Raw genomic sequence first — 11517 nt, 5'->3', positions numbered from 1 at the left:
AGAAAATTATTTTTATTTTTGTCGTGAGTGGTGGTTAGGAAAAACATGGGTGGTAGTTAGGTAAAACCGTATTAAATTACCCTATTTCAGAGCTTCATGTGAAAACTGGTTGATGAGTTTGCGTTCAAAAGTAGTTTATGTACTATTCCCTGTCAATGCTTGCCATTGTACGGTATGCACACATAGTTGAGATTAAATTCATTACCAGAAAAGAGTTTAGGTAACACCACTTTAGAAATTTTCCTCTCGAAATGTTGTTTTCACAATCCCATGAGAACAAAAGAAAAGCATTTCATTTCATGCATTTCAAACAGTTCAAAAAGGATAAGTGATATTATGGGATTGGTCGCCCGTCCAAAAGATCTCTTCTCAGACCTCCCATTTACTCAAGTAGGGAGTAGAAGCCTCTCCAGCAAAATCCTTGGCGCATAACTGAACCAAATATGCAAACTATCTGTGGGTTCTAAAATAAAACTACACAAGTATAGAGAATCTTTATTTTTCATAAGTAGAGGTGAGACTTTTACATCAAAAACCGATCACAACCACAACCTCACGGTTCATCACAGTAGCACATTAATACTAGTTAAACAGTAGATGATAGCTGACAAAGCTTTGCACAAGACGGTGCAAACCGATTGAAACATCCATCTTATTCTTCCTCATTCATTCTAGTAATCGACATTCATTCCTTATCGTTTCGATATGTACTCAGTATTCACTGTACCCTGCAACACAATAGAGAAGACATTTAAAACAGGTATCAAAACCGTATTTTCAGTATTTAAGCTAGATGGACACAAATCGTTTCGACGGTTTTTGGTCCATCGGCAACTGAATGCTGCTTTTTATCTGCATTATACTATATTATTAGGCAACATTTTATTTTTTCTAATCTAAATGGATTTAGTGTTTGCGTATATACTAAGTAGTGATCTGCCTTGTAATATTCAATCGTTTGGTTGAATAACCTGGTTAGGTGTCAAACTTAGGTCCTGTATTCAAATCTGGTCAACGCTATAAATTAGGCTACAAGACCAAATGCAGAAGTCATATTACCACACCGAATCAGATTTTTCAGTCACCCCTTTCAAAACCTATTGGGGGTATGACATGAACAATCTTAGCCGTCTAAAACCGACTTCAAACCATACTACACCACATTCTCAGATCTTTATCTTGTAAGTAGAAAATAAACTCGGCGGCGTGAGAAGAAGAACCCTAGTTAGATCTATGATCATCAAATCATATTGTGTTGTTAATGTAAGAGACATGGTCTATGGGCTTCCAACAATAGTTACTTACAAGAACCTTAAATACAGGAAGATTAATCAACTGTTAGTTTCTACTATAAATCAACAATTCTTTTCAGAAGTTATGTTTTGGTGGCAGGTGGAGTTAAATCACAGAAAGTACCCTCCTAAAGTTGAAGCATCGGCTGATTGCATTTATGATTTAGATAAGAAAATGGTGGAAGCTGATTTTTATGGTTCTCTTGGTTGTATATATGACATTTGATTTCTCCAGCTTCTACGGTCTTTTAATTAGGTTTTGATTCTTTACTACTTTTTCTTTTTAATTTTAGATCGGGGTTCTGTTCAGATTATGTTTGTTTTGTTGCTGAAACCAGTTTACTTATTAATTGTTTGTATATCAGTTCTACCATAATCCATCCGGTGGAACCAAGGCTGAAGCAGCATCAAGTTTACCGTTGATATTATAAAATGTCATGATATGTATCAGTCTAGAATAGTTAATTAGGGCTGCTTTTGCTCCCCCAAGATGTAACTTGAATGGAGGTGTAATACCTGATTAGGGTACCTATATTGTGTTGATTAAGCTACGCATGAGAATCATAATAAACTTGATTAATTGCTAATATGTAGATGAAAACATCAATTTGGCCTATTGTATATACCATCCTAATCATCTAGCTCGGCATTTGTCAATTTGGCCTTGATCTTTATTTCTTTCTAAGCCTGGAAAAACTGCAATCAGAATTTACCAACAAATTATTAGCTCAACCTCTCTTAATTTGACCGTCAGGAGTTACCAACAAACCAGCATTTCCTTTCATGCATCTGTTTTAAAGCTTTAAGCCTGTATATATATTTTGGTCTTGATACAAATGTCTCTTTTCAATTCTCTTACCGGTGCTGGGTAAAGGGTGTAAAAGCCTTTCCGGCAAGTTCTGTGGTTTATCCGACGGTAATTAAAGTGTGTAACTAATATCTTGACTGATGACTCCAAGAGTGATGAGAATCATTTCATCTTGTGGTGATAAAACTTGGCCTTTGCAGCGTAGGAAATTCATTTGACACTGTTTTGGTAAACACCATAGTCCATATTATGCTAATATACGTCTTTCTTTGGTACTGATTGCTTGGCCATTATAGTTGTCGTCTCTAATCTTCACTCTGAACCAAAGGCTTCTCAGGCATTCTGCATCTCTCTCAAACGTATAACTTTGAATTTTGCGTCTGGCAAAAGATGCTTGTACATGTAACTAGAAATAAGAATAAATACAGCACATAAAATTGCTGATACTTAGGTCATTTGTGAAGTAATGTGGTTCGACCAAAACCAATTCACTTGTTATATGCAAGTACAGTAAATCAGTAACCAAATTGGCAAACCTGGTGTACAAATATTTCTCGAAAATGTGTGACGGTAGTATTTTATCTGAAAAAAAACAATGCCCAATATCAAAATCAAATTAATTAAGCAACAACACCCAGTGAGACATATGTATTCAGACGCATTGGCTTGGTCAGCCCTTCTCGACAATCAGTTTATTCGTTATCTTGACTAGTTTGACTGGCGTCAACGTACCAACACTAATTTCGATCACCCCCCTTCAAAAAAAAAAAAAACCATCCACGTGTACAAAGAACAATCGAAACCGTTCATTGATGCCCCTCCCTGGATATATAATGAATTTTATGGCTAAAACCCTAGTTGGCTTCAGATTTTTTCTTGCAAGGAGAGTGAAAACCAATTCTTCTTGCGAGTAGAGTGAAAACCAACAAAAAAAGAAAGACAACCCTAAATCGACAACAACAGATCTCTGTACACATCAATGTCCATCCAAACAAAACCTGCTGATTTTATAACTTATTATCACAATGATTTCTCCTCTCAATATTTTGACTTCTGGCTGCTAGATCAAACTTATGTTTCATAACTGCTGTTGGTCTCTCATGAATATTCACCATTCTTTGGAAAAGAAAATTCCATACCAGTACTCATGTGGCGATGTTACGAATGAGCCAGCTGGTTTGGACAGAAAAGAAAATCAAATAGTCATTCGGGTTTCTCGTCACTTGATGGGGTTGTTCTTTGTTAACTTCAGAATTTCTCATCAGCGTTATGGGGTTTCAACAACGGTGGAAGAAGAATCATTATCCAATTAAATCAAATATCTTTCCGTGGAATCAAGAATTGAAGAATCGTGTAACATTGATGATGATATCTATCATTCGTTACTAACTGGTTCAGTTTAGGGCAGTTAATTTTGTAGCTCCCCTAGCATGTAATAATTTTGAATGGAGATTGAAATAGTAGATTATGGTGTCTATCTATGTGTTCATTAAGGCATGCACTTAAAATTGACTTGATTGATTAGTTGCTAATCAGACTGTTAAAAAAATGTATAGTCAGTAATGCTAAAACGGAAGGTGATAAATAAATTTAGGTGCAACCCCAATAAGCTTTTGCTTTGGAAATTCGCTAATAAGCTTTGGCAAAATGCAACCCTATCTTTGATCTTGGAAATCACATGTGCATGATCCTAATCATCTAGCAAGATTTACCAACAAATTCTTCCCTCATCAATCCAGGTGAACCAAACACAAACAAATTCCGTTCTTAGATTTGGAAATAACATGTGTTTTGGGGATATGACTTAGCCTTCGAAGTATACAGTTGATAGTGATTGTCGATAATAGCCCATTTATAATGGTTGTGATTCGACGAACAACACTACATTCAGATCTTCTTCTTACAAGCAATATTTGAAGTTAAAACTTGGCAGAGAGAAGAAGACCCCAGATAGTAGATCAACAAAACAGCAGATTATCGATGTATGATCATTAAGACCTCCAACTACAACCTAACTATTTGGTTTTATGTGCCACACTTAGGTGCCAAGGATCTTCCCGAATAGTTATTTAGACTCTACCGACAGTAAAAAAGAGAGGACTGAGAAGACAAATTTACCACATCTATCATCAGTGTTATGCGACCTTTTCTCAACCTACATATAATCGTCCACCGTTAACTTTTATGGTTGCAATATTTCCAACGTGTATTGGAGTTGGGCATAGTGCAGTAGAGGGTCTTGTCTTACAAAATATCACTTATCCTTTTTGAACTATTGCTTTATTGGTTGAATAATAAGATTGCTTACAAAATAGATCCAAGTCTTACAACAATTTAACTTGAGACCTAAATTCACTTTCTTTCTCCCTCGTTTCTTAATCAAGACTTACCTTAGAATCCTCCCACAAACAATGACTCTCTCCTTTATATAGGATTTTACATAGTGGATGACAGCTAATAATTCCTTTATTTTTGGGATATTTATGCGACACATTCGCTCATATACAGTCGCTCATCTTCGCATAACTTACAATTTCGGATAATTCTTCACACATTACTCGTGACTTTGCTGACACCATCTGGCATGTCATCTCAATTTATTGTGTGCGATACTCCTCGCGTACGTCATATTCCTCTCTTCGCGTAGTTATTAACGTGTGCGATATTTAACTCCTACAAGTCTTTCATTCATTCACAAATGGATACTTTTTCAAATTTTTATCATATAATTCAATTTTTTTTTATCATATACTTTTTCAAAATTTTCAAATTGAGGAGGAATAAGAGATTCAAGACAAGGCCATATTAAGAGTGGTTTTGAACGACATTGAACACTTTTCTTTGATAGAGATTGATGCATCTGTTCAAGAAATGAATTTGGCCTCAACTATCAATGAAACCATACATTTGGAAGACTTGGTCTAAACGAATATTCACCTACAAACCCAACTAGGACTGGGCATAAGCCTTCTAACCAGAACACAACTACAAGCCTACAACCCAACTAGAACGGGCACAAGTCATTCTGGAAATTAGATCTAATAAATTGAAGAGAGATTAACGCACAAGGCCAATTTAAGAGAGATTTGAGCTCCATGATTAAGATTACATATATATATACACGGAGAAACTGGTACAAGATAACATATTTGAGCTCCATTTTAAAGCTAAGATGAAACTGGTTTCACCCTGGTTTAGTTTGTGATGTACATGATTTCATCCATGTTTATGCCGGAATGAAATTGGTTTCATCAAGGTTTAAACTAGGATAAATTTCAAGGTTTAGTATATGGTGTAAATGATTTAATCAAAAACCTATTGATGAGTTTAAACTAGGACATCGCTCTCCCATAGGGAACTCTCTAACCAGAGTTATGTTGGTTTGTTTTTGTTTGATTTTGTATATACTTTATATTTAAATACAATTATCTTCAGTTAAAATTTTCTATTGGTAGTTGTTTAACCAATATTTTATGTGTTGATTTTTGTTTAAAAGTACAAACTCGTTTTGTAATACATTTATGCGATTAAATTGTTCATGCTAATATGTTTTTTACATCTTATAAATCATATACAAATAAAGTTAGTTTGGTAATAAGGTCATAATACTTATTAATTTATCATATATATAAGACGAATTTTAAGTGCCGAACTCATATTTATAAAACGAATTTGCACGTACGTATGCCGTTCCGAACTACTATCCGAACAACGAACCGTTGACCGTATTTTTTACCGAATTTGAGCTAACTGAATCCGTATAATTCCCGTACATATATCGTCCCGAACTACTATCCGTACCCCGAATTACTAACTAGGGCTATTAGTACTTACTACTCACAACATTTTTTAAAGCTTTCATGAATTATTGTAGGATCCGTTGACATGGTTATAATGACATAATCTTGACATTTTAGCGCCATTTTCTCTATCAAACCCAACCGACAATGAATTTGAAGCTAATTTTTTGATGACATGTTCTTCTTATAACTCCCACAAAAAATGAGAGCATTTCGAGATGTAAAAGACCACCGTTTACCATTTCGAATATCAACCGTTGAAGATTCACGGTTGAAAATAAAATTTGTGGATGGTGAAGTTTCATATTTCGGAATACTCTAATTTTTAATAGGAATGTAGAGTTTTATATGAGCAACATGTCACCAAAATATTAGTTTTAAATTCATTTCTGGTTGGATTTGGTAGAAAAAATGATAACCATGTCAACGGATTATGTCATTATAAACATGTAAATGGATCTTTACCCTTATATATATTCACAGATCGTATAAGTCTCGACCAAAATATATATTCACAGACCGTATAAATCTTGACCACGTTATAACGATACCAACTAGTAGACTGGTAAAACGCAATAAAAATATAGAATACGGTGGTTAGACGCTAACAAATATATGGAGAGGGCACTTTAATCTACTGTTATAAATGAATTTGGGTAAAATAACCAAACAAAATATTAAAACAATATCTTTTAGTTTTTATAGTAATATCTTTTTTTACATATCTGTTTGACATAGGGGGAAAAAATTATAGATTATTTAATCAATTTACATTACTTATGCATTTGATTTTTTTTCCTCTTCAAGTTTTCAGTGACTTTAATGCATAAAACTTAGATCCAATTTTATACCCTTAAAAAATGTAATCTTATCTTTAAAATAATCCATAAACCTGCTGCCTTTATTCCTCTATTAACTTTAACTGTAAAACAAATCTATTGGTTATCCGCATTCAATTCGTCCATCCGTGCATTCATTGGAAACAAATCCGTTGGATGCTGGATTAGATGCAAATGTCAAATTTGAAATCCATAAAAAATTTGATTGGATGTGGATGAGATGAAAACTGGTCCATACCGGTCCATGCTCAACCCTAAGAAGTAGGGTGTTTGAACGGAAAATTAATGAAGACTAATCTACGGGGACTAGCCCAGTTGCCTAGGATGGAATTCTCAAGTTATAGGTTTGGGATTCGAATCCTCCAGACGATCGATCGTGTCAGAAAAAAAAAAGTAAATAAAAATCATATGCTCTTGAATCGATTCAGCTCACTTGCTTTCAGGTTTAACAACTAAGTAAAACGATTCAGTTCACTTACTCCCAAGTTTAGCAACTAACTTCCAAAACGGAAGCAATGCTTAAGTTGGCATGTTTTGTTCTTGCTTGCATGATTGTTATTGCACCTTATCCTTGTGCAGCTGAAGGCGCAATTACATGTGGTATGGTGGTTAGCAAGGTTTCACCATGCATGGGGTGATGGTCAACGCGTGTTCTATGAGACGTGATCTAAATGCATTTTTCCTTCGTTTAACGAGATGCATCAAATGCTTTTAGTTTTTTGTTCAGAGACAAAACAACACGGTTTCGAATTTACGAGGGATTATCATGACAATTTATGAGGGATTATTATGAGAAATCCTGATGGTGAAAATAAGATAGGTTGATCTAGATATTTAAGCTTGTAACTACGGAAAACTAGTAGTACACCCAAATAATAAGTCAACGAAATCTAAGACTTGATATACCAATTTGATTAAAGAACTTTTATTGATTTATAGAATGAGAACTCTCGATTACAGGATTACATACAAAGGAAAACCCTAATCTTACTCTCTAAGCTAAGGTTCCTACTCTACCAAAAATTCCATCCATCATTCGTTGCCCAAGGACCTCTATTTATAGGCATATCACCCTTAGTGTCGGACAACTCATTTTTCTTCGTGGCAGCTTCGTGGTTTTGCTTTATCCTTCGCCCGACCCGTTTTCCATGAAGTTTTTCCCCTTCTTGCGATGATACCCATGTGATCATGTCAGGACACCTGTCCTATTTCTTGCTCAATAAGTATTATCTTCGCCGAATGACTTTTGGGCCAAGCAATCGTCCTTCGTCTGTATACTTTTTTCGTGTGATACCTCGCCGAATACTCCCACAGCTTCCTCGCGGTTTGCACTATTATCTCGTGCACGTATCTTCGCCGGTTCATTAATTATGACTTGATTTGACAAATCACTGACGAAGATTTTCGATGTATGATATATGATCTTTGACCAGATCCTTTTGAATGACTTCGTATTTATCATCTCGTACACGTTCCAGATGCATATTCGGTATCCACATTTTACCTTTTCTTATTCCGCTCGATCGAAGAGAAAGTGGAATAAGAACCGCTAGTTGTTTGGTATGACTGCCATCTATCCATCCTCATGTTCTCCACGTGGCTTCTTTTCTCGCCTAACCATTGATTACCGGTTCATATTCTTCGGTCTGGGGTACTTTCTTGATTCGCCATAAATACCCCATTTATCTTCATTAAAACCTCTTTCTTCTTTATTTCTTTCCCGCAAGTTCAAGTTTTCTTTCCTCCTTCATCATCCTCTGCAACCTCAGGCTTTCTTTCCCTTTTCATTGTCTTTTGCAATGGACCCTCGGAAGGTTCCTTATCCCACCACTTCTACTTCTCTCAAAGATTTTCAGGCAGATTTTAAGAAGTTGGGTTTAACCTTGTATCCAGCAGTTGACTCTTCTGTTTCTCCTCCGGTATTGGCAACCGATTCCATGAAACTGAATTATCGGTGGATTCAGTTAGAGAACTGGTCTTCTACCAGGATGTCGATCACCATTGGTTAACTGAAAGCATGTCTTCCCTTTCCCCTATATGATCCTGAGAATCCCCTCTTCTACGAGATTCTGGTTAAGATTAATCGAGGGGTTTACCAATTAAGTGGAAATACCATTCGTCTTACTAAAGAGTGCATGAGAAGGGCTACCGGTAGACCTTCTCAGATCCCTGATTTGGTGACGGATTTTGATCCTTCTGACTACACGGCTGACTCTTTTGCGGCGAACTATACTGGTAGGACCATGTCTACCAGATCTTATCAAGAGTGGGGCGTCAAGCTCGCTCGCAAAAATCCTGGCAATTTGTTTAAGGTCCTCCTCCTTGATGTTGATCCTACTGGCGAGAAGAGGAATTCCAATCTTCATTTTTCTAATGACGAGGATTGGATGATGTATCCTTTGGTGGTCCAGGGCCCTTTGGTTTGGGGTTACGTTGAAAATGGTGTTGCCAGAACTGGTCCTCTCACGGAGCATGCTCACCTCGCAGCGTATGATCCGGGAAGATTTAACTGGCGAGAAAGACCAACAATGGTTGTCTCCCTTCCTTTTAATTTATCCTCATTTTCTTCCGTGTTGTTTATTAATATTCTCATCATTTTTGCAGTATGTTACTCCTCCTCTGGGTATGATTAAATATCGCTCTCGGAAGCCTAAGCAAATGCAGGTTGGTACTTCGCAGCTTTTCTCTTCTCTTCGTTTAAGCTTTTCTCCAACCTTCTTATCTCGCAGGAGGATGGTACCGAGGGTCCTGCTAATAATACAAGGAATCGGAAACGCTCCGGGGATCCTCCGTTTTCTTCTCAGGTATACCCTTCTTCCTTTGTTTTCTTTTTCCCTTCTCTGTGTGATGGATTAATTGCCGGCTTTGTATGTTTTAGGGTGGACCTTTGACTTCAGTTCCTTCTCAAGGTCCTCAACGTTGTTCTCGCAGGTCACTTGACACGGATTCTTTAACTCATACTAAGCCTTCTAAAGTGGCCTCTCCCCAGACGAATCCTTCGCTTACCCAACAACTCAGTCCTGTTCGTGGGGTTGATCCTCCACGAACTTCTCCCAATGCTCCCTCTCCGGGAATTCTTACGAATAAGGATCAACTAAAGGCCCACGAAGTGTTAGATACAGCTTATATCCCTGATATGGGATTTTTGCGGAAAATCTTTGTCTCCATTCGTAGGGATCCTTCTTTGAGGCCGACAGCTATCGAGTCTTTGACCTCTTTCAGCTCTGATGCCTTTATAATGGAGGATCAATCTTTTATTGAAAATGCGTCCTTGAATCTATCTTCGCAGCAGCATGCTCCTATCATGGATCTGGTGAGTTTATCATACCTATTCTTCCTCTCTCCTTCTTCAGGGTATGCCTTAATCGAGACGCGTTCTTTGGTCTTTCAGGAGCGGAACCGCAGTATGGCTCATCTCGTGGAACTGAAATTCTCCCGTGACCGGTTGGTGAAATCCGGTTCTCGCATCTACCAGCTTACCCAACAGCTTTCTGAACGATAGAAGCAGGTGAACGATCTCCAAAATAAACTTGAGAAACTCTCTGAACGGGAGAAGCAGATGGATGATCTTCGCCGTAAGCTACCTTCTTATTTCCTTTCCTTTAAAAGTTCGTTTGTCTTCCCCACTTGATTTTTGCTTGTCAAGATCTGAACAGGAGCTCAGGAATCAGATCTCCCTCATTTCTCGGGAAAAGGGTAATCTTCTTAAGAAGGTATCCACCTTAGAAGAGGACGTCAAGCTGTTGAACGAAGATTGCGATCGGAAAATGATGCCCCTAAGCTTGCTAAACGTATCCGCAGAAATGCTCAAGATGATAAGGTCTAGTTTTCCAACGAGTTCTGTGATTCTCGTAGAATTCCCCGTGAGCCTTTGGACCTTGAGGTGTTCTCTGATGACGAACCCCAACCTATTTCCAAGGAGCAACAATCTTCTTCTGATGAGGCTACTGAATATGACGAGGGTCTTCATTCAGGAGACGAGTCCTCTTAACTCAATGCTGGATTTTCTCCTTGTAGTTGTAATAGTTAACTTTTCTTATTTTATCTTTTCTAGGCGCTCCCGAGCTTTGGGGGAGGGACTGCTTCCTTTGCAGTTGTACTATTGTCCTCTTGTAAATGCCTTTGTATAGCTAATATGGTTCTCGTTGTCGTAATTGCTCTTTTTTCAAGTATATACTCTCTTGGGAGGATAAGGCTTCATAAGAACATAAGACTTAAAAGTATATACTTTCCTCTTGTTCTTATGGAGCATTTATCCGATCAAGATAAGATTAATTCGTGCTTATTTTACCGACCATAAAATTCTGTGTTTCGTCGTTCTACAAGGTCTTACTGTGCCTCGTAGTTAAGGTCTTATTTTTCCTAATCCTTTATGAAGGATCTTAATTCGACGAAGTATCAGGCGCTTACTACCCTTTCAAGTAGTAATCCATCTACCTCGCCTTATCATTTTATTGGATTCCTTTCTCGCGACGATGTAATAGGCCTATCCATTCCCGTGAATGTTAGCCCCATTACATCCTCGTCTTTTTTGGTCACTTAGCTCCCTAATTCTGGAGGGTGCCATCCCTTTATATTCCTCCTGAATGCCCCTTCAAGGAAGTTACCCCTAACATGCATGTTGAGCTCTTCCCATCCGGTTATTATGACACCATTTGTTTCGTGATTTCTTATCCCTTTCGCTGATGTGGCTATTGGTTACGAAGTCACACCCTAAGTGAGGTTTCTTTGGGATCGAATGCTTTGTATCCAAGACTTTCCATACGGTCATGGCCGGG

Source organism: Papaver somniferum, chromosome 5, assembly GCF_003573695.1.
Source record: "Papaver somniferum cultivar HN1 chromosome 5, ASM357369v1, whole genome shotgun sequence".
Taxonomy (NCBI): Eukaryota; Viridiplantae; Streptophyta; class Magnoliopsida; order Ranunculales; family Papaveraceae; genus Papaver; species Papaver somniferum.
The sequence above is the reverse complement of the archived record's forward strand: the minus strand, read 5'-3'. Positions refer to the sequence as shown.